The 23,448-nt window shown below is 36.6% G+C and overlaps 1 pseudogene; it reads right to left on the reverse strand.

Moving 5' to 3' along the window:
• Positions 1-9,745: 9,745 nt before the first annotated feature.
• LOC120286948 overlaps positions 9,746-23,448 on the reverse strand; it is a 28,737-nt pseudogene continuing 15,034 nt past the window's right edge.

Below are 23,448 nucleotides of genomic sequence, written 5' to 3' on the forward strand. Positions count from 1 at the left end.
CTTATTAGAGAGGTAATTCGAGTCATTTTGTGAGGGGCGATATAATTGCTAGCTTCCTTGTCTTGTGATCGGAAACATGCCAGAATTCAACGAGTATAAAATCTACAAGCATCATGCAAGAAAGGTCAAGCTTGGTTAACAAGGGCATCTATCGGGTGATTATGAGGAATAAATTATTGTCTCAATGCTATTTCAATCTTTTTGTGGAGGTATTCCTTACTAAACAAACGTTTTAAGAACACCCCTTAAACAGTCGGGACAGATTTATCACACCTTTTACCAATCATCTATGGGATACCAAATTTTCTTGAGTTGGGAATAACCAACCAAACCATCATGAAATGCCTGGCGACTTTTTTCCGGGAAAGAGTGGAGAAGAAGAGGAAATGCACGGTAAATGCTTGTAGCTCACGCCTACCGATTGGCCTCAATCTAGTTGGTTGGGTTTGATGGGTAGCTTATGGTTGGATAGGACACTTTCTTGGAGAAGGGGAGAAAGGAATTTGATTTTTTTGAAAAATACAGTTCGGGTACACTGATTTTTACGGAGGTATGGACACTTGGAGTGCCAAAACTTAACACGGAGGAATACTTAAGTGCCAAAATTTAAAAATGGACATTTAAGTGCCAAAATCGGAGCAAAATGGATCACTTAAGTGCCACTCCAGTCAAATAGCTGACGTGGCAATTTTCTGGCGAGGTGAGTGTAAAATTGCGTCGTTTTGTACGCCGACGTGGCTAGAAAATGCAAAACGATGTTATTTTGTTTTTGACGTGGTAAATTATTAATATAAAAATTAATTAAATTAAATTTAAAACTAAATTTATTTAAAATATTTTTAAAAATAAAAAACAAAATTAAAAAAGGGGGGGGCTGAAGGAAGGTGGTTGAGGTTGAGCCCTTGCTGCCACTTGTCTCCCCATCGTCGTCGAGAAGGGCCAACGACGGAGGGGAGAGGGTCGGTTGGGGTCGGCCGGCCCTTGGCGGCGGTGGCGAGGCTCACGGGCCACTTGCCGCCTCCCCATCGTCACCGGGAAGGGCTGGCAGCAAAGTGGGGGAGCATCGGCCGGGGTCACTGGGCCCGCGAGCCCTCGCCACGGGTCGGCCGGATGGCGACCTCGGCGGACCCTCCTTCCTCTCGTCGCCGGCCCTTCTGGTGGCGGCGGGAGGCGGCGGTGGCGAGGCTCGGCCCTCGGCCGCCTCCCTTCGGCCCCCATATATATATATTAAATAAATTTAATTTAATTAATTTTATATTAATTATTTACCGCGTATAGACAAAATAACGTCGTTTTTGCATTTTTTAGCCACATTAGTATGTAAAATGACGTTTTACACTCACATTGCTGGAAAATTACCACATTAACAAATTAACCGGATTTTGGTCGGTATTTAAGTAATCCATTTTGCTCCGATTTTGGCACTTAAGTATCAATTTCCAAACTTTTGGCCCTTAAGTGTTTCTCTATGCTAAGTTTTGGTACTTATGGTGTACTTTTGTGGATTTTTACGTAAGAAGTCATTGAAATAGAATTTTCATCTATTAATACACAAATGAAATTAATATATTGAACTTTTATAGCATGCACCATTGGTAGAAATTTTTCTTTCTACGTACGGGTTGTGAACAAGACAAATATACATTTTCATAGTAGGTAATTTAGTTGGACCTGGGCATGTCCTTAAAAGACTTAAGGAGGAAACAGGTGGGAGAGACCCTACGCTGTCCTCCATATTCCCTCTCTATCGGGAAGACAAATATAGACAGAGAATTAGGGGGACTCACAGTGGTAAAGGTAGACACCACGTCAGGACTTTAGTCCTGACTACCACTAGGTAGGCAGGTATAGTAGTTTCTCGGGCCTGGGGTGAGTGAGGGTGGGTGTGATACCCACAACTATGTTAGCATGCCTAACGGCATGGTTCCACAACCAACCGGCTAACACAGTTCCCCTGGTTGTGGAACCGTGCCGTTGCACATCTTGTCATACTCTTAAGTCTGCAAAGATCCTAGATATAATGCTATTTTAACATTGTTTGTATGACACAATAGATGAACATATAATTAGAAATGGAATGTATGACTATATGAAACAGGAGATAGATATATCTCTTGATATGTTTTTTATTAAAGGAAAGTATCAAAATGTTCAATCTAACAACAAATATGAAAGTTCTTTTAACAAAATCATAAATTTTTTAGCTTTGACAATGAAATATCTAGCAGGAAGGTAATTGACTTATTTGTGAAATACCATCTTCCTGTGACTAGGACAAACTAAAATACAAGACGTGAAAATTTCGAGCAAAGGAATATAAGGCCATCTGTTCATCTTCCCAAATACGCGTAAATTGCTCCTATCTCTTGGCCAGAACTACCTGCAAAGACAAAAGGCTAGCACCTAATCAGTTTACGGGATTATACTCACAAATTTATCCACCAAAAAAATGCTTTGATTGCAGTAATTCCGGATAGCTATTTCTAGAGAACTACAGTTTTCATGTCAGAGGACGAAGACATTCGAAGCGATATGCTTTCCATGAAGTCAAAATCACGAAAGGCGTGGGGAAAATATGGAAGATCCAAATTAGTAAATAAAAGGAAAACCACTATTGTACACTTCAAACAAATGGGATCAGTAAGCAACGAGGTATGGATAAGAAAATCTGATGCTGCCGAGATAAGTTCTACTTGATTTGTCCAAGGCTTCAGAGAAACCGCAACATGTGAATATAAGGGATCACGCACAACTCACACCTTTAAAGAAGAGCAAAAATGGAAGATCCAAATTGGTAAATAAAAGGAAAACCACTAACGTAGACTTCAAACAAATGGGATCAGCAAGCAACAAGGTATGGATAAAAAAATCTGATGCTGCCGAGATAAGTTCTACTTGATTTGGCCAAGGCTTCAGAGAAACTGCAACATGTGAATATAAGGGATCGTGCACAACGTACACCTTTAAAGAAGAGCAGAATCACCTACACACGCCAATATGTAACACTCTTGATCAAATATATGTGAAACATAGTGACAATAAGAGCTTGGAGCACAGGTCATTATTTGGGTAGGGGATATGTGGGAACTGTCAAGATTATTGAAACTACATTTGCATCATCAATTTGTTCAGGGCTATCTCACCATTTCAAATTCTCCTATCCGCAAGGATATATATTGGCCAAAGTTGCATTAATTAGACCTTAAGCTTTCCCATTCGCCTTGTGAAGTAGCCAGGTAATTGATGGTAATCGTGCATAAGGACAAGATTCAAATGTGTTGTACACCATTCTCTTTTTCTAAGCCAAACTTAATACATAGATATGGGTATAAAGTGGACTAAGTTGGAACAAGGCAGAAATAGGATAGCAAATAATGTAAGAGTTTTTCCTAATGTGGACTAAATTAATTGATATTGTAATTTACTATTTTTACGGCTATCGTAAAATAGGGTTGGTCTAAGGTGAGATAGAAGGTTTCCTTAATTAGTCTAATATGGGCTGGCTAGTATGGGCCGAGTTGAGTCTGACCCGTAATGAGAGGGATTGGTTGGAAACTCTATAAATAGTGCTCAAGTCTCTCCTCTAACCCTAATTCTCACATGTATCCTCACCTAAGGGGCGTTTACCTAACGCTGCACGTGAGGGGGCCGTCTTATTGAGCCAGTGATACGGAGGACAATAGAGGAGAAGGACTTGATGCGTGGATCCCCTTGATATATGTGGGTAATCCTTTTTCCTGCTTCCGCTTTATGTTCGATGGATCCCAAAACAGGTGCGTTAATCTTTCTACTCAATTATGTTCTTGTTCTGGTTATGGAGATCTTGGGATTGCGCAATTTGTGTCCAACATGTGGTATCAGAGCCTCCATAACCTTATAATTTGAACGCAATTTATTTTGCCCTAATTTGTACGAATTAGCCCTAATTAGTGTGGATCTTGCCCTAATTTGCGATTTTCGAGACTTTTCGTTCAATAAAAATTAAATTAAATTATATATTCGGATTGGGCTTGACGAGACGAAGAAAACCATGGGCGGCGCATCGCTGTAGGAGGTCGCATGCGCCCCCACGCGTGGCCACGCGCCTCTTGCGCGTCGAACACGCGCCGCGCACTCAGGCGGCGTGTGCAGGCGCGTGGAGCTTCATTCGGTGCATGGCTGGCGGCGTTGGACTCGTACGGTGATTTCCTATCTCGTGGTATATTTATTTTATATGTTTATGATTTTATGGATGTGAAAATATATACGAAATCCTAAATACGTGTATTTTTGCGTATTTTTCTTATATTTTCTGTGATTTTGGAAATATAAGTATTGGGTTATATGTATATTATCACATAATCATTATAAATGTGTGATTAATCAATAAAAATCAAACTTTATTGTGAACTGAAGTTGGCTTAATGAGATTCAATCATTATGAGATAATAATTGAATATATCTTGAGATAATGAGAAACAGTAAAAGTCATGAAGTTTTTATTGCTCATGCATACTATTTTACACGCTGGTAATCTTTGAATGATAGACGTTTTAAGAACTCGTGACCAAATTGATTGTACTAATTAACATATCTGCTGTATGTGGGTAATGCATGTCAATTAAATTACTGTATATTGTACATGGACTCATCTTGTCATTTGTTAATATCTATCAAGTTGAATATTTTTATGGTAAAGGAGTATGGCAATATTTACGCAGAGCAATAGTATCTACTGTTAAATTTTAGATATTTGGTTCTCTGGTTTGACTCAATTAATAGGTCACTGGTTGATTACAATGATAATTTGTTGCTTAAAATTGGCTAATAAATCAGATGTTGGCCTTGGAGTCATGTTTTGCGGTATGAAACTCATGAGCAATAGTGCTTGTTGATTTGGTGTACCCTATATTACTATTGATGTTAATTTGTGAGAGATATTTTAGATCAGCATTCTTTTTATGTCGTTATGGTAATATGTAATCAGGGTGCATAAGAGATGTTTTATTCTCTGTTATGAGAAGTTTCTTATGTTACTGTAATCAATGATCTCATTAGAATCCGTCAAAGCAGGTTCGCTATATATATATATATATATATATATATATATATATGATTAATTTTTATTAATGAATAAAGCAATGTAATTAGCATGATATGTGATTTTGGTGATATGCTGCCCCTATCACTAAAGTTAAAATCACATGTATATGGTGTATGTGAGGAGTAAAGTTTATATCCCTGGTATGAAAGAATTTCAATGATTCAATTGAGTAGTGACCGCCAAAGTGGCACGCTTGATTGGGTTTGAGAAATTTCAGTCTCGTATGATGATTGGGATGTCTCTGATCTAATGCGTGGTCATACTCCCAAAGGAGGTGATTGTGTATTGGTTCATGGAGGGATACATGATAGTGTGGTGGAGGAGTGACCGATCCTAATGGTTCATATGCCCAAAGGTGATGAATTCACGAAGATTGGAATATATTCTCATAACCCTTATCATGTGGGGAGTATACAACTGCATGTTATGTATTCTGTCTAAAGGTGATTATATGATTATGCATGTAACTCTCTGGATGTGTACTTGTATGTCAAATTACACAGTACTCACATGATGCTAATTATATATATTGCTTGGTTTTCAGTCACATTTTCTATGATTAATAACTCCACTATTATTGAGGTTTTTATTGCTTCAAATTTTAAGTTATGGACATATGATTTGTTGCTTGAGAAATAAGCAATTGAATTTGCTTACTGTCCATGAAGCGTTCCATTCTAGAACACTTGAAAAGAGGTTTGCCTGCGGACTGCACTGTTATAAGATGATGGAAGCTTTAGTTGCTTGAAATTATGTCTTGTCTGATATTGAAATTAGGACATATCTGCAAAGATTGTGTTTAAGTCCTAATGACATATACATCTCGTATATGATTAAAATGTTATTTCCAAAAGTTTTCTATTTAAGGAAAATGGCCATGATAAAGAATAAACTAGTTAAAAATTAGTTTTGAAGGATGTCAGGCTTAACAATGGCCGTGAGTATTTTGACAAGTATAACAATGCGAAATAACTTAAAGGTCATTTGTCAAATACTTGGTAGAACTTGGGGTGGTAATTTAATTACTATACCTGAAAATTCTGATAAAAAGATTTGGCCAAAAGGCATAAATACACCATAATGAACATGGTGATGAGTATGATTAGTAAGACCAATTTATCCGGTTTTCTGTGGGTTGATATTATGAAAGCAACTTTTTCACATACAAAATGTGTCTCTTATCAAAGTTGTTTCATAAACTTCTTTTGATTTATACACTGGACATAGATTATTTGAATCATATTAAATTTAGAGGTGTTATGCAGAAGTGAGATTATCTAATCTAATATTAGAGGCGTTGGAATTTAGATTCACTCGGAATTATTTTGTATCTTACCTAGATTGTTCAAAAGGATATTAATTTTAAGACTCTAAAGAAGATACAAGAATTATGGTATCACATACTGTAAAGTTTCTACAGTTTGATGAGAATAGCTGCTCTCAGACTATTAAGGATAAAAGTACGATGGCAAATCACCGTGTTTTTGTCTTTGCCTATATAAACAATTGTGGTACAGATAATTGTGAATCCTCCTGTACCATAGACTAAACTTGTTGAGGTTTAAGGTACTATTCTTGATATAGTTTATAATGAAATTTCTTAAACCTCTCAAGTGTAGAATGAAGTGGTTGCCGCTTTATTAAGGAGATTTGTTAAGGAAAGATGATTAGTTATACCATCAAACTATATAGTCTATTTGTGAGAGCATGATTACAATATCCACTATATGGTTGATGTAATGACATATTTATAAATGTCGTTTCTTATTCTCAATCAAGTATGTGATTAGATGCCATAAAAGACGATATACAATCTATGAAACATCATAGTATTTGGAAACTTACTTGCCTAAAGATTACAAGTTCATTAATTGCAAATTGGCATTCAAAATTAAAAGAATTTCAAAGAAAGATTGTGGAATTTAAAGCCAAATTGGTAACTAAAGTTTTCACTCTGAAAGAGGGGTGGTAGTTTATAGTGAAGAAATAATTATTTATTTAAATACTCTTTCAGAGTGAACAAGGCATTAATAACTCTTTTTTATTTGGAGTTACGTTAAACAGATTCAAAATCTATATAGTGCAACTGGATGATTTTGCAGCAGATTCAAGTAAACTATATAGTACAACTGGATGATTTTGCAGTAGATTCAAGTAATGTATGTAGACTGAAAAGTTCTAATTCATGGTCTTAAGCAAGTTTTCAAACAATATTCTTAAAGTTTCATAGTGTCGTTATTTTGTTCAATTGGGAACAAAGTAATTCAATATACTGCAAGGTCGGTAGGAGGAAATTTATTTTTCTCATACTTTATGTACATGATGTTTTGCTTACAAGTTGTGACCTTGAAACATCTTATATCCTTTGTACAGAGGTCTGTAAGGATTGTTTTTGCCATATTATATTAGATTTTCTCGGAGAACATTTGCTGATTGTATATTGGAAATATTCAATATACATCATTGCAAGCCAGGAATTGCTCCTGTTGTTAAGGGTGATGGACTAAATCTATCACATTGTCCTTATTTAGATATTGAGAAAATCTAATTAAATTGTGTACCTTGTGTCAGTGTACTTAAAAGTATAATGTATACTCAAATTTGCACTAGACTAAATATCGTCTTTGTGACGGGACTTCTAGGAAGATATCAGTCAAATCCATGGCGTGATCACTGGGTTGTTGCCAAGAAGATTTTAAAGGTACTTAAAGAAAACAAGAGATTATATGCTAATTTATAGACATGTTCAATTCTTGCAGTTAGTAGGGTATTTATATGTAAACTTTGCTGGCTGTTCTGATGACATGCAATCAATAACAGAATACATATTAATGTTAGCAGTAAGTGCAATAAATAAAATTCTATGTCATCTTAAACTATGTAAGCAATGTTAGTAATATTCTTTTAGGCTGTTACTTGGGCTTTTAAGCTCCAGAACCTCATTAAAGGAGTTGATCGTTTTAACTTTATGGATAGATCCATACGATTGTATTGAGATAACAAATTTGTAGTATTATTTATTTACTATAGAGGTCTCAAGGGATCTAAATATATGGTGGTCAAAATTTTTGACCAAAAGCAAACAATACAGAAATGTGACGTTTTAATATAGTATATATTTCACAGATGATGTGATTGCAGATCCACTAACTAAAAGCCTACGCTCGTGTGTATTTGAGTGACATATTGTTAGTATGGGCCTAGGAGCATCATGAGATGCTGTTGTTTAGTGGGAGCTATTTTGGCTTTACTTTGATAAGGGTTTCATCTGTATTTGTTTCATTTTGTAACTGTTTGATATGTATCAACTTTTGTATTCAATAAAATATTTTTGAATGTGTTATTATTATGTTGAATACATATTGATAAAGTCTCAAGGAATTGTATAAACCTTGAGTGAAGGCTAGGGGCATCCGGGCATCTAGTTATTAGCCTTGTGCATATGTCTTGTGATACATAAATAAAGGTTAACCATAAGGACAAGACATATGTGGGTTCATTGGAATCATAAAGCATTTTCTAGTGGCACAAGTTTTTGTGACGCCTAAAGTTAAGAGAATGGTGACTGACAAATGGGATTTTTCTATGAGAGATATTATCTATTTGCCACATTACCATATTGAATCCATATCAATAAAGTTGAGAACATTCGTGACTATGGAAGGATCTGTGTGTATAAATGCAGTTACCACCATGATTCGATGTTTAAGACTTTATGGGATAGGATTGACTATTAAGAATTATCTCTGGACCAAATGTGCGCACATACAGTACGATTTCAATTAATATAGTCTAAGTGGGAGAATGTAAGAGTTTTTCCTAATGTGGACTAAATTAATTGATATTGTAATTTACTATTTTTACGGCTACCGTAAAATAGGGTTGGTCTAAGGTGAGATAGAAGGTTTCTTAATTAGTCTAATATGGGCTGGCTAATATGGGCCGAGTTGAGCCTGACCCATAATGAGAGGGATTGGCTGGAAACTCTATAAATAGTGCTCAAGTCTCTCCTCTAACCCTAATTCTCACATGTATCATCACCTAAGGGGCGTTTACCTAACGCTGCACGTGAGGGGGGCCGCCTCATTGAGCCAGTGATACGGAGGGCAATAGAGGAGAAGGACTTGATGCGTGGATCCCCTTGATATATGTGGGTAATCCTTTTTCCTGCTTCCGCTTTATGTTCGATGGATCCCAAAACAGGTGCGTTAATCTTTCTACTCAATTATGTTTTTGTTCTGGTTATGGAGATCTTGAGATTGCGCAATTTGCGTCCAACAAATAAATCATCGAGATAGAGGGATGGCCGTGCTGCATGTTCAAAGTGCTGTACTGGAATTGTATGCTTGATCCTATCCCTAAACCCCAGCTTAGCTCGAAGAGCAAGCATCCTATAACGTTGTGTGCCTGGAGGCCTCACTTTTCTATTCTTTTTCCTTTTTCTTTCGTTGGCCATGACTTGGTGGTTGTGATTCCAATTATACTCTTCGTTACTCCTGTCAGAGAGAAGCCAACCTCCAAGATAATTTCTGGAGATGTTTGTTAGATGTTGATGCAGAGCTTAACTTTGTTTACGACTAGAGATTAGACCTAAAAGCACATCAAAAAAACCTTCTAGCAAAAGCACTAGCTCTACAGTTTCCCAACATTACTTCACCGTTATCACATTGCACAGTTCAAAATGAGGTACATAAAGGGCAAGTATTTAGAATTGCAGCTTACAGATAGAATATCAATTTCAGCTGAATCGAGACCTGGAACCACATCTTGTATATTCTGAACGCATGGATCCACCGTTTCAATATTATTTTATGAGAAGACATTATCATGATTGGATAACAAGGTCACCAAAAGTTCAGCATAAAACGTGCCCTTCAGTGGCCACCTAGGAATGGCAGACTTGAAATTTGGCAAGGCAGTTACTCCCGGCCATGTGTCCTCATTTGGGGTGCCCAGGATCCTTCATAGCAGGAAGAGAAGTAATTAGATTATTGCCGTTTTGTCTGTTTAAATTCTGACCAGCAAGATTTTATATAAGCACATGTGGATGACCAGGCTCAGTTATTAATCTTGGATAATAATTCCAACTTCTAAAGCTCAATCTAAATTTTGATACGCAGTCAGGAGAAAATGAAATACTATCTTCAGAAGTCAGAGCGTGCTTCATTGCTGAACATTGTCTACGGTGGTGTTAGTAAAGGAAAAATATTGTGGCAGCTCAAATGTTTTGCAATTGTTTTGCTGCCATTTGAAACGTGTGGTTCTGAAAGTGGTATATCAGGCCAGAAGAGTTAAAAGATATCCTCACTAGGTTTGTATATAAGACCTATAAGAAGTTTAGAAAATAAAACCATCATAGGAGCACGGCATCAATAGTTCAAGACACTAACAAATGTAACGTTGCTGAACTAGAACCATTTTTGCCACTTAATTTCGTGTGGATAGGCATGCAAATAGATACTAGAGATGGACTGCAGAGTCATAAATTCCTGAAATTCAACCATAATCTGTCTTTTGTCGGAGTGGGCATTCAGCAGAAGCCCGAACACATAACAGAATCGTGGGACTGATGAATACCAACAGACAATAAGGTCAACAACATGCAAAGGGGAATAGCAAATCATGATGAAAGAGCTGCAGCACCTGAATATTTGAACGGCTCAACGATTTCATAATCTCCAGGAAATAAAGGACGTTGGTTGATCATCTCAGCAAACATACAACCAACTGAACGGACATCAATCGGGGTAGAATAGTGACAAGAACCTAGGAGTATTTCTGGTGCTCTCTACCATGGAAAGGGTGCACAATTACCTAGAGTAGCGGGCACTCTAGCGAAATTGATCGCAAAAGATGGGAAATCGGCCACCCTAAAATTATCTTTTGGGGAAGTCCATTTGATATCTAAAAATTGCTTAGCAACAACAGTTGGACAAGTGGGGAATGTTGAGGTGAATCAGAAAAGGTTGGGTATGTAGGAAAAAAGCTGATGAGAATAAATAAATTTGTCTGAGGCGTGCAAGCGTATAAGTACTGTCCTCAAGGATAATTCCGCCCCTTGGAGTGCGAAACTCGGTGCGATAGGCTTCTAACGGCTATCCTCCCAAAATACAATAGACATTCTTCTATATTCCGCACTGAATATTAAAAAGAATAGAAACCACGTTGTATATAACCCAACAAGGAAAAGGAAATGAAAGATTTTCTTAAAGGAATGATATTCTCTCTTTCATTTAGCGTATACATTTTTTAAGATTGTCTTATGAAATTTTATATTAAGACAAAATAGAGCTATTAAAAGAGCTATTCTAAAATAATGAAGGATTTATTTGAGAAATAAATTAAACGTTACAAAACGATTAAAAAGCCGTTATATGACCGTTAAAAATAATGATGGTCTTTAATGCGGTTATAACTTTTATCGAAGCTATTATTGTAAATATTTCAAAATATTATTGAAATATCGAATAATCCCCCACATATTTCAAAAGATTTTGAAAATAAAAAGTCAATATGATGCTGGGTTATTGGAGTGTAATGCATCAAAACTGGTGCTTGTTAGGCTATGAACCAGCCCTAGAAAAAATGAAATATAATTCATGAAATTATTGGTGAAGTTTGAAACTTTTATGAACCAAAAATTTCTTTTGTAAATTATAATTTTTATTAATTACATTGTACTCCCACAAACTTTGTTGTTCAATGCGGTTTTGCGCTAATAGGCCATGCATGTGCTTGGTTTATTCATAAGTGCTTTAGAGATTTTTGTTAAAAATTCTCATAGAAGCAGCTCCACTCCACACTTATATAAGTGATTCCATCAAATGTATTCTGTAGCTTAATACATTACCAATAATGGTTATAGAATTTCATTAAGAGCTTAGCTCAACCTCTTTTTTCTTTGCAGTTTTGCACAATTTTCATATTAGGATGGACAATAATTTTTAATAGTGCATCACTAGAACAACAAGTGACTTGTTATTACCCATATGAACCTAATTCATGGGATCGCCAATCACGTAGGTTGGGTTATCACCACTGTTGCTTTTCCTCAATTGGCTTAAGTCCCATTCCCCTTGATGTGTCATAAATTAATTTTCTTCCCACAGGTTTAGTCAAAGGATCAGCCAGATTCACTTCTAACTTTACAAAATCGATGAATATAATTCCATATTTAAGCAACCACTTTACTACATCATGTCTCAATCGGATGTGTTTATTTTTACCATTGAAAGTTCTATTCTTTGCAATGGCTATTGCTGCTTGGCAATCATAATGCATAGACACAGAAGGTGTTGGTGTCATTCCCAAAGGAATATTTGCTAAGAGGTTCCTTAACCACTCAGCCTCATTGTCAGCCAATTCTAGAGACATAAACTCTGACTCCATGGTAGATTTAGCAATTATTGTTTTTTTTGGCTAACTTCCAAGTTACAGCACCTCCACCAAGGATGAACACATATCCACTAGTGGTTTGTCTCATTTGAATCCGAAATCCAATTAGCATCACTGTATCCTTCTAATATAGCGGGAAATCCACTATATAAAATACTATAATTCATGGTCTCTCTCAAATATTTCATTAATCTGCTCAAAGCAGTCCATCATCATTGTGATTTTGTGTATATCTGCTCAATCTACATATATCATAAGCTATATTAGGTCGAGTATAATTCATCAAATGCATCAAACTCTCAATAATTTGAGCATACTTAGACTGAGCCACACCATTTCTTTTATTTTTTACTAATTGGATATTAGAATCATAAGGAGTATTCACATGTTTGACATCAAAGTGATCATATTTTTTAAGTAGCCTCTCCACATAATGCATTTGAGTAAGCATTAGGCCACTATCACTCTTTATGATTCTAACACCCAAAATAATATTAGCTTCCCCCATGTCCTTCATCGAATTTAGAAGTCAAAATACATTTTGTTCAACGGTTTTTGTGTATACACATTTATTTACTCCAATAGAGAAAAAATCATTATTAAGTAGAACATCATCAAATTTCTCATACCATTGCTTTGGTTTTTGCTTTAAGTCATATAAGGATTTAACAAGTTTACAAACTTTGTTTTCTTGGCTAGGAAAAATACAGCCCTTAGGTTGCACCATGTAAATTTCATCTTCCAAATCACCATTTAAAAAAGCTGTTTTAACATCCATTTGGTGAACAATAAGTTTGTAAATAGAAACCAAAGTAATTAAAACACGAATTGATGAAATTCTTGTAACTGGAGCAAAAGTGTCAAAATAATCAACATTTTGTTTTTGAGTAAAACCTTTTGCAACTAATATTACTTTATATTTATCAATAGAACCATTAGGATTATATTTTCTTTTAAAAATCCATTTATAATCGATCGGTTTTGCACCAGGTGGTAAATCAATTAATTTCCAAGTTTGATTTTGTAAGATAGAATCACTCTTGATTTTTATAGCTTCTTTCCAAAAATTGCTTTCTGAGGAAGATATTGCTTTAGAATAAGTCAAATGATCATTTTTTTTTTTGGGTACCTAGGGAACCTTCGTGCGTCGCTTCGCGGTAGAGTAACCCTAGAGGAGCAGGAGAGTCACCACCACTCTTTCTGCTCCGGGCAAGTCGTGGGTTCCTTTCCAACAAAGCAGACGACGCAGAGATTCGAACTCCAAACCTCTCCTGAAAGGAATTGAAGCTCAATCACTATGCCGCCACCACGGGTGGTGTCAAAAGATCATTATCAATAAGAGGTAAGTATAAAAATCATTCCCAAAAGAAGTTTCTTTCCTTATTCTTTTGCTCCTTCTCAATTCATCATTTGAATTTTCGAAAACGTTTTTATGAAGAGGTGTAGGAGAAATAGTATCAACACTTAATGGAAAAATATGCTAAAAAAATTATGCATTTTTTGTCTCAACTATAGTATTATTATCAAGCATGTCACTTTTTAATACAAGAAATCTATATGCAGCACTATGTTCAGCATAACCAATAAACATGTAATAAGATGATTTAGAGCCTATTTTCCTTTTCTTAGAATTAGGAAGCATAACCTTGCTAAGACATCCCCCACACTTTCAAATATTTTAAATTAGGATGATAACATTTCCAAAATTCATAGGGTGTTTTTCCTGTTTTCTTATGAGGTATTCTATTTGGATGTGACATATAGATTATGCCATTAGATTCAGGGGAATAAGGAGGCGCAGTTTCATGAATTATTCATTCCTTTTTACAAAATTCGTTAAGCAATACATATTCTCCACCTCTATCCGATCTAATTCTTTTTATCCTTTTATTCAATTGGTTTTCTATCTCAGCTTTATACAAAAGAAACATATCAAAAGCTTCATCTTTATGCCTAATCAAATAAATTTTAGCAACTCTAGAATAATCATCAATGAAGGTCACATAATATTTTTACCTCTACTAGTCATAGTTTGTTTTAAATCTCCTAGATCAATATGAATTAAACTCAACAAATCAAATTCTCTATTTACAGAAATACAAAGCTTTTTTGTTAATTTTGTTTCGGCACATATTATACATTTATTAAAACATGGGTTTTTTAGTTCTAGAAATTAAACATTATTTTTGAATTTTCTTAATATAAGAAATACTAACATGACTTAATCTACCATGCCATAAATCAACAGATTCAGCCAAGTAAGCGAAAGCAGTAGCATTTTCATTGATAACAATGGAAACGTTAGGAATAAAAAGTCCTTGATTACAATAACCCTTTCCCATAAAGACATTATTTTTTATCATTACTATCTTATCAGATTTGAATGACACCTTCACCCCAACCTTTCCTAAAAGCCCTACTGAGACCAGGTTTGCCCTTATATTAGGGACATGTAATACATCATTCAGGACCAAAGTCTTGCCAGATGTGAGCTTGAGAAGAACGTTTCCTTTCCTAAGAACTTGAGCTGTTCTTGAATTAGCAAGATAAATAATTTCTTCTCCTTCCCCTATTGGCGTGTAGGAGGAAAAGGCATTTTTGTTTGCACAAATATGTCTGGTAGCACCCGAGTCTACCACCCACTCTTTTACATTGGCCACAATGTTGGCCTGGGAAATAACCGCAACAATTATATCATTAGAGTCATTTGCTTTAACCAAATTGACTTTTGGCTTAGCAGGATTGTCATTTCCCATTAATCTCTTTCTACAGTGCTGCATGATGACCTGGTTTTCCACAAACAAAGCAAGAGCCTTTCTTTTTAAAGGTGGGGTGAGCAACCTTGGGTTTGTAATAAGGTTTTTTGTTATAATACCGATTTTGGCGATATTGAAATTTGCCTTGCACCAAATTTGCCTTGGTAGCAATTTCCTTAGCTTTGACAGCTTTGATTTTCTTGCGAGTTGTATCCTCAATAACAATATGCACGATCAGATTGGCTAGTGACAATTGCTTGTCCTTGTGTTTGAGTTGTTGCTTGTAGTTATTCCAACAATCAGGTAACTTTTCGATTATCAGACTCGCAATAAATTATTCTTGTAAATTGATGTTTTCTGCCTTCAAGTCCTCCACTAGCTTGTGATATTCATTGATTTATGTCTTGATCTCCTTATCATCAGACATTTCCCATCGATAATAATTTTCGATTACAAATTTTTGTCTGCCCACATCTTTGGCAGCAGTTACAGAGTCCCATATTTGTTTCACTTACTTGTATGGATAGTAGACATCAAACAATTCATTAGAAAGAGTAATAATAATTGTATGCCTACATACCTTATTAGCATGTATCCATTGATCTCGAAGCTTGTTATCAGTTGGTTCGGCCTCTGTAAGTGCGAAAGCCACACCGTGCACATCTAGGATAAGAGAAAACCCTTTCTTGCCACCTTTTGAAATTGTTGCCATTAAAAACTTCGATCTTCGATATATCGGGGAATGGTTTGGCATAGGACATATGTGGTAGTGGTGGTAATGCAACTGGACTAGTGGAGATTGAGGCATCAATAGCAGTATCAACTTGATGCTCCTTGGGATTTATCCTTAAGATTGTAAGAAAAAAGCTGATGAGAATAAATAAATTTTTCTGAGGCGTGCAAGCGTAAGCACTATCCTTAAGGATAATTCCGTCATTTGGAGTGTGAAACTCGGTGCGATAGGCTTCTGATGGCTATCCTCCCAAGATACAACAGACCTTTTTCTATATTTTGCACTGAATATTAGAAGGAATAGAAATAACGTTGTGTATAACCCATCAAAGAAAAGGAAAGGAAAGATTTTTTAAAGGAAGGATATTCTCTCTTTCATTAAGTGTATATATTTTTTAAGATTGTCTTATGAGATTTTATATTCAGACAAAATAAAGCCGTTAAAAGAATCGTTGTAAAATAATGAAAGATTTATTTGGGAAATAAATTAAACGTTACAAAACGATTGAAAAGCCATTATATGACCGTTAAGAAACCGTTATGTGACCGTTAAAAATAACGATGGTCTTCAATGCGGTAATAACTTTTATCAAAGCTATTATTGTGAATATTTCAAAATATTATTGAAATATCCAACCGGATAGAGCTGAATCTAAATGTTGAATGGGTAAGCATCTTGTAATAAAGAGGAGTGGTTATGAACCCTGTTGACCATCTCCATGGGGTGGTGAAAGGAGAGCCCCAATTGCTAGTAAACGTTGTAGGGGAGAAAATTTAATTCCTTTCTTTTTATTTTTTTTAAAAAGGAGTAATTAATCGTGACACGTTTACTAAAAAAAAATCCTTTTGTATTTTCTCTGTTACTTGTGTGGATAAGACCTATGTTATAGAGTATATAGCTTCGGTCATCACCACCTAGAAAGAAAGACAGCCAATATCAATCTATACACAAACTATAAATTGTTAAGTTCAAAATGACGTAAGCAACAACCCTTTTCTCAATGTCACAAGTTGAGGCATTGAACCTTCAATAGCATCGTCTAAAGTGTTCGTAGCGCCTCAAATTTGGATGGTCAAAAGTAAACAATAATCAATAACTATGGAAGATGTTCTAAAAGCATGAAACATGCGAAGAACAGTTTTTGACAACGCGCGTAAGATGTTTGCCTCTTTCCCTTTATCCAAAATCCATGGTTTCTAATTTTTTTTTTTTTTGAAAATTTACGTGATTTTTAAAGTGAGGATACCTTTCTTTAATAGAGGCATCGAACTGCCAGAACCAGAATAGAAGATTCAGGAAATTCGGCAACAGGAGAGCTAACTCATTCTCATTTTGGTTAATTATCTGACATTATTCGAAACCAAACTAGCACCAGGAAAATTCTAAAAAAAAGCAGAATCTCCCATCCAGGCTTTGTGTGAAAGATATAACCAATGACTCTAAAGAAATTAGTCATGATACTCTTAAAGTCAATGTATACCAGTATATATATGGTTATACCCAAAGAACGTGCCTAGATTAGAACAAATATCCACCTGACATCCAAAATTTAGCAGTACATAAGCAGGGGATGAGAGCAGTATAATAGATGTGGTCAGACAATATTAACACCGGTACGTCATGTGTAGAAGTCCAAACAGGAATACCAAATGCCATTGCAAGAGCAAAGCCAGCAAGCTTCAAGGCATTTTTACACCGATCAATTAACAGATTCTGAGGCTTCAAATCTGGATGGAGGACTCCATGTAAGTGACAATGCGGTATTCTACGCAGTATTTGACATAAAAATATCTGCATGAGGAAGATTGCCTTTCATCTCTAGAGAATGATCATATCTTCAAGTGCAAAGGCGTGGACCTCCTAGCATAAGAGGAAACAGCTCGCACGCTTTTCCCGGACGCGAATCCTTAGCAAAGTCTGGAGATGAATCCATGTGCTTCTCAAATCCAAGTCTTCTTTGTTCTCCGTGGGGAGTGCGTCTGCCCTGCCTTTTTATTTGGTTCCTTCCTTCCTTGCAATTGAGAAGAGTGGGAGAGTGAGTGTGGATAGGCTACCGCATAAGTCAACGCAAAGCGCTTTCTCTCTGTCAGTATTATGTTCAACTTCATTTGATTTGATTTTAATCTTCTCTATTAACTTGATCTTTTTTTCCCTCTTATTTTGATCACACTGTATTATGCATAGTGTATACATCTGTTCATTTGGAATGGTTTTTCAAAATTTCCCTATTTTATTTCTAGAATGTGCCAGCCAAAATTGAAATTCACACTACGACAACAACACTTTAACGTTGTTGCTTGATAGCGGCATAATCCATCCATTTTTGAGAAAACAACAATACCGTGCTTCATCAATTCTCACGATCCAACCCAAAGAACTATAGAACTCAACGAAGAGATCAATACTTATTTATTTTTATTTTTTTAGCTTTGTAAAATACTAAATGAACGGCTTTACGATATTTTCACTTGACACGTGAGTATAAGAGAAAATCAATAGCTCTGGAACCAATGTGCGCCTTTGGTGATTCTACCTTAAGTCCAAAAAACCAAGATTGCCCTACCCAATGCTTGTGTTATCCATGTGCCGGTGCACAGAGCATAATCACACGCTCAAACTAGTGTCGATAATAAGATGCCCCCTTTGATCCTTGCAATGCTTGCTTATCACTTGAAATTTGTAGAATATGTGGTGAATTTATTGACTCATTATAACCATTTTCACTCTTGGACGCATTTGAATTATTCATGATTTGGATTGGATCGGCCCGTAGGGATGAGCGATTATTGGTCTGGTCCGATTTTAGGATTATTAAAAATATAAATGGTAAAGTGATTTTTAAGACCTTTAGAACTTATTTTGATGTATATATTAAACTTTATTGAATAACACAAAATATTTTTCCCTTCCGCAGGGTATCAGAGCAAGGTTCTTAACCCTAGTCGACGCAGCAATCACTTGCTGCAATCGATCACTCGCCGGGACAGGCTACCGGCACCGTGCACTTGCCCTTGAATCCATTTTCTTCTCTCGCGTCTCTCTCACGATCCCCCTCGTGCAAGCCATCTTGTGCGCGACCTCACGTGCGCGACTTCTCTCGTGCAGTCGCACGCGACCTCTCTCAGGCAACCCATCTCGTGCGAGTCACGCGATCCTCTTGCGCGAGTTGATGGTCTGATATTTCCTTGGGTTTCTCGCCTTGCTCCTGCGAAGCTGTGCGATGGAATTATTTATGGATCTGTCTGCATGGCTATGTGAGATCTTGTCGGCTTCCTCAGCCACTTTGCAAATCCACAAATAGCAATCGAATAAATAAGTTCTGCTCGCCTCAATTTCCAACGAGGCGTAACTACGGATCCAGGTAGGGTTAGGAAATTGTAAATACAACGTAAAATCTCGTTCAGAGCCCGATACGCCGGGACCAAATGCTGAGGCCCTTTTTGGCCTCAAAAATCACTTTTCCGACATGTTTTCGACCATATTTCATAATTTGATCCTTACAGGCGCCACCTAATAGCACGGTGGCCAAAAGGTCCTCAAGACACACTGGACAGGAAAAATTTATTCCGACATTCTCAGAAGTTAGAAGATGGAAATCCCTGGCACGTCCACGTTACTTACATAAAAACATCAGTGGGAAAAAATAACCAGAGAGAAGCAAAATTCTTCCAGCGCTCTCAGTAACAAATATATAACAGTCAAGCTGAACTATTCAAAGGGAGAAACTACATGTACAGTCCGCCAAAATTCCCCCAAAACGGCACCACGTTCTTCCATCACACAAACCAGGACATATAAGTGGTTGGCCAAGGCAGTACTCTTTCTTGGTAGAACAAGGCAAGCTTCTGCAAAGAATTTGTCATGGACACCAACAATCCAGCTAAGCAATTTAAGCAAACAGATACCATGACATGGGCACAAGAAGCAGCTGATGAATGTCTGACACAACTATCCTCAAAATGCTCTAGATGCCTCACTCAACATCAGCAGGTACTCTCTATGTCAGCATTATACGGATCTGCATGGATGCAAAATTAAGAGAATTTGAGGTAGCCATCAAAGTAACTTCTATCCGGATTCTGGATGAAACTCAGAATTCACAATAACTAGAGAGATCAGCTCCGCTGGTGCATAATCCTAACTTCATTAAGTTAGCACAGTAAAACTGCCACATTATTATCCAATAAAAAGGGAAAGCAAACTATATATTTCCACTTGGCCAACATGAATATGCAACTAGTACCCTGATGTCCACAGCCAAACAAAAACCAAGTTATTCATATAGCAAACAAGTAATTCCATGTGGGCCTTGACATACCAATTACACGGTCACTTCAAAGAGCCAGAGATAAAAAAAACCTGCAAAACAGATCAAGTCTCAAGCCCTATTCATCAGAACCTTTCTCAAATAATATGCACATCATTCTTAGCACCACAGCCATTATCAGTACTGCATAGATTACGTGCAGAAATAGAGGAGCCAATAAATTCCAGAATGGTCAAGTCAAATTAATGACAAGCATCAGCCATATCTCAAGTGAGTATGCCTATGTTCACTTGCCAATGCTATTGAGTATTTTAAGCAAATAGCCAGCTCCACAATTTATTTGTCTTCTCAATAATAAGGGACCTTTTGATTGTTGTTCATGAGTAGACACCGATTTTAGCTAAGCTCAAAACATTCATGCCCAAGTTCCTTAATATGCTAAAGCTGCTCTAAAACAGCACGCCACCTGCTTCTTAATTAAGAAGTTCATAGATATCTGTGCAAAATGCATGTTAGAGAGCTCACTTATTGCCTAACGGTGATGCATTTTTCTCGTATGTTTACCGGCAATTATCAGCGAAATTGTCAAGTGAAAGTCCCTGATGAGAAAATCCTTAGCCACATATATTATTAATCTACCATTATGCATGAAAAATGAGTTGCCAGCACATTATGTATGCATACTTAGACATCTACCGACTGATTAGATAAATTATGTCTATGATTGAACTACCAGTTCCACCGTTCGATATGCAAGAGAAAAATACTAAAACTCATTTAAAAGGACATAAGAAAAAATTAAGCAATCAAAGCCGCTCATAAATTCAATGTAGAGTCCAAAGAAGGGGAATAAAATGGACCAAGCAAAGACATCATGCTCCTCAAACCCAGATATCTTGATGCAGCACCAACAAAACACTGTAGAATCAGTGCAATCAGCAAGAAGAATAGAGTAGAAAGGAAAGCAGAAGCCTCATTTGAATTTAGAAGACTGACTTGTCACTTGAGTCCTCTTTTAGCATTATCATAGTCGGTGAAAAAAGAGTGAAATCTTACATCTTCAATCCAATTGACCATATTGTGCAACAAAGTTGGTGTAGCATCTGTTTGGAAACAAAGGCAGCAGGTTCATCATTTATTAGTTTATGGAGCGTGCCTAGCAGTAAGAAAAGTGGATCTGATTCTATCATATTTGCAATTCAATAAAGTTTGCCTGGTTGAGCAGCTGATTGGTGTGCTTGTGGTGAGGGTTCATAATGGGCAACCAAAGCAAGCTCTCTCTCAGACCACAATGCCAACTCTATCGAGTAACACCTCTTTGGTGAAGCTATTGTTTACAGACATACCCTTCGATAGTTTATTGTCAGCAGAAGAAACCAACTTGCCCAAATAGTCGATACAGTACCACAAGCACAGATAACAACCTATGCATAAATTGATCTTTTACCAGCCAAAAGGAAAATTTCTAGCACCATGTGCCTTGCTAGATTGCCAAAACCAATCAAACAAAAACATAATGACAAGTTTGCATTTGATAAAATATCAATGGAGTGAATGACCATGCTTTGTTGCACTATGATGACTCGAGTGTGTCTGTAAACCCAAATGTCATCACCTTCTTTGCAACAAGCAATGCCGCACGAGATTCAAGATTCATAGCCAGCCAACCGTCTGCCCTGTACCCCAACAAACATACATAAATAAACCAGATTTTCAATCTCCTTGTTATTATTGATTTAAGCGCCATGCCTTCAGCCCAAACAATATATAAAATTTTTATTAACTGCAGCATAAAACCTTAATCTGCTAGGTCGTTTATAAAGCAATTACTGAGACTTCAAGAAAATCATTCAATTACGAGAAAGACCTCCTGCGTACTTGCTGTATGCTTTGTCCTCTCATTTGCCTTTTTAGATTCACAAGTGTTTATCCCGCTGGAAGAAAAATAATGCTTCTTACACACTCACTTCTTTCACATATTTTCCACAAGCATTAGATCATCCAGTAACCAAATGAATAGGATGTGTATTCTATTTCCATGTCTTGAGGACTTGATGAAGCCAGTGACAATATAAAATTCGCCAAGCACTTCCTTTCTTGATAACTTCCTTCCTTATCTGATAGTTAGCAGCTTCTAAGAGGACTTTTCCTGATTATTATCTTGCAATCTACCTTAAAGAGGAAACTAGGTTAAAAAATATTAAATGGACCTAGCGAAGTAAAGATTCTCAGGTGAATGCTGCTCTTACCAGCTGATAAATCTTTGCCAAAGTAATCAAACCTTTCCCTTAAAATATTGAAAAGGAGGAAACAAAATTGAGTTAGTAGAAGTATGGAAGGACTCAAAGGATAAAGAATAAAGGCCATGAAAGAAATGCAGGCATGACAATGTGTATAAAGAGAGTACCTTAAAGACCAGTTAACGGAGTTCTCTTGCCCCAGCTTTTGAAGCTGCAAAAGCTTGGACCTTTTGTTCATCAAATCCAAGTTCTAGGCTATCTTGCACATCAGGAGTTGCAGAGGGTTCCCACATGGGGATGACACCAGCAGTCGCCACAGTTTGGAAGGAGGAAAATAGGTCCAAGCCCTACAGGTTTATATGTACCTACGAGTATTTTTTGCATGGTAGTACGCGCGGCAGAATGGCATGGCAGTGGTGCCCAAGCCCCGAGACGACGGAACTTCACCGTATAATTTGCATATAGCAATAACATTTTGCGCAAATTGTCCCCCACTTTTGGAAGATTTTGTTTGACTACTTTTTCCATTCCATCCAAGTCTAACCTAAATTCACTTTATTTTACCGAAACACTCAAAACTTTCATAATATTCATACTTTCTCCTTCTCTATACTTTTGCGATTCCGACCATACTTAATCGATCTGAAAAATGAGACGATATATTCTTTCTTAACTTTTATCGGAGCTATAGAGTGGTGTAAATGGGTACATAAAACAAGTAAGCAGACAAAATTAAAACTCATTGCAATTCGGATCACCGTGCCTAATATGTTCTTTCTTAACTTTTATTGGAGCTATAGAGTGGTATAAATGTTTACATAAAACAAGTAGCACACAAAATTAAAACTCATTGCAATTCGGATCATCGTGCGCCCCCCCAAAGCACATTATGTGTACCGTCATCTATTTGTATGTTACCTTGCAATTGTTGGAACAAGAAAGAATAGCGACCGCATTTTTAATAGTTTCTCATC

Source organism: Eucalyptus grandis, chromosome 8, assembly GCF_016545825.1.
Source record: "Eucalyptus grandis isolate ANBG69807.140 chromosome 8, ASM1654582v1, whole genome shotgun sequence".
In the NCBI taxonomy this organism is placed as follows: Eukaryota; Viridiplantae; Streptophyta; class Magnoliopsida; order Myrtales; family Myrtaceae; genus Eucalyptus; species Eucalyptus grandis.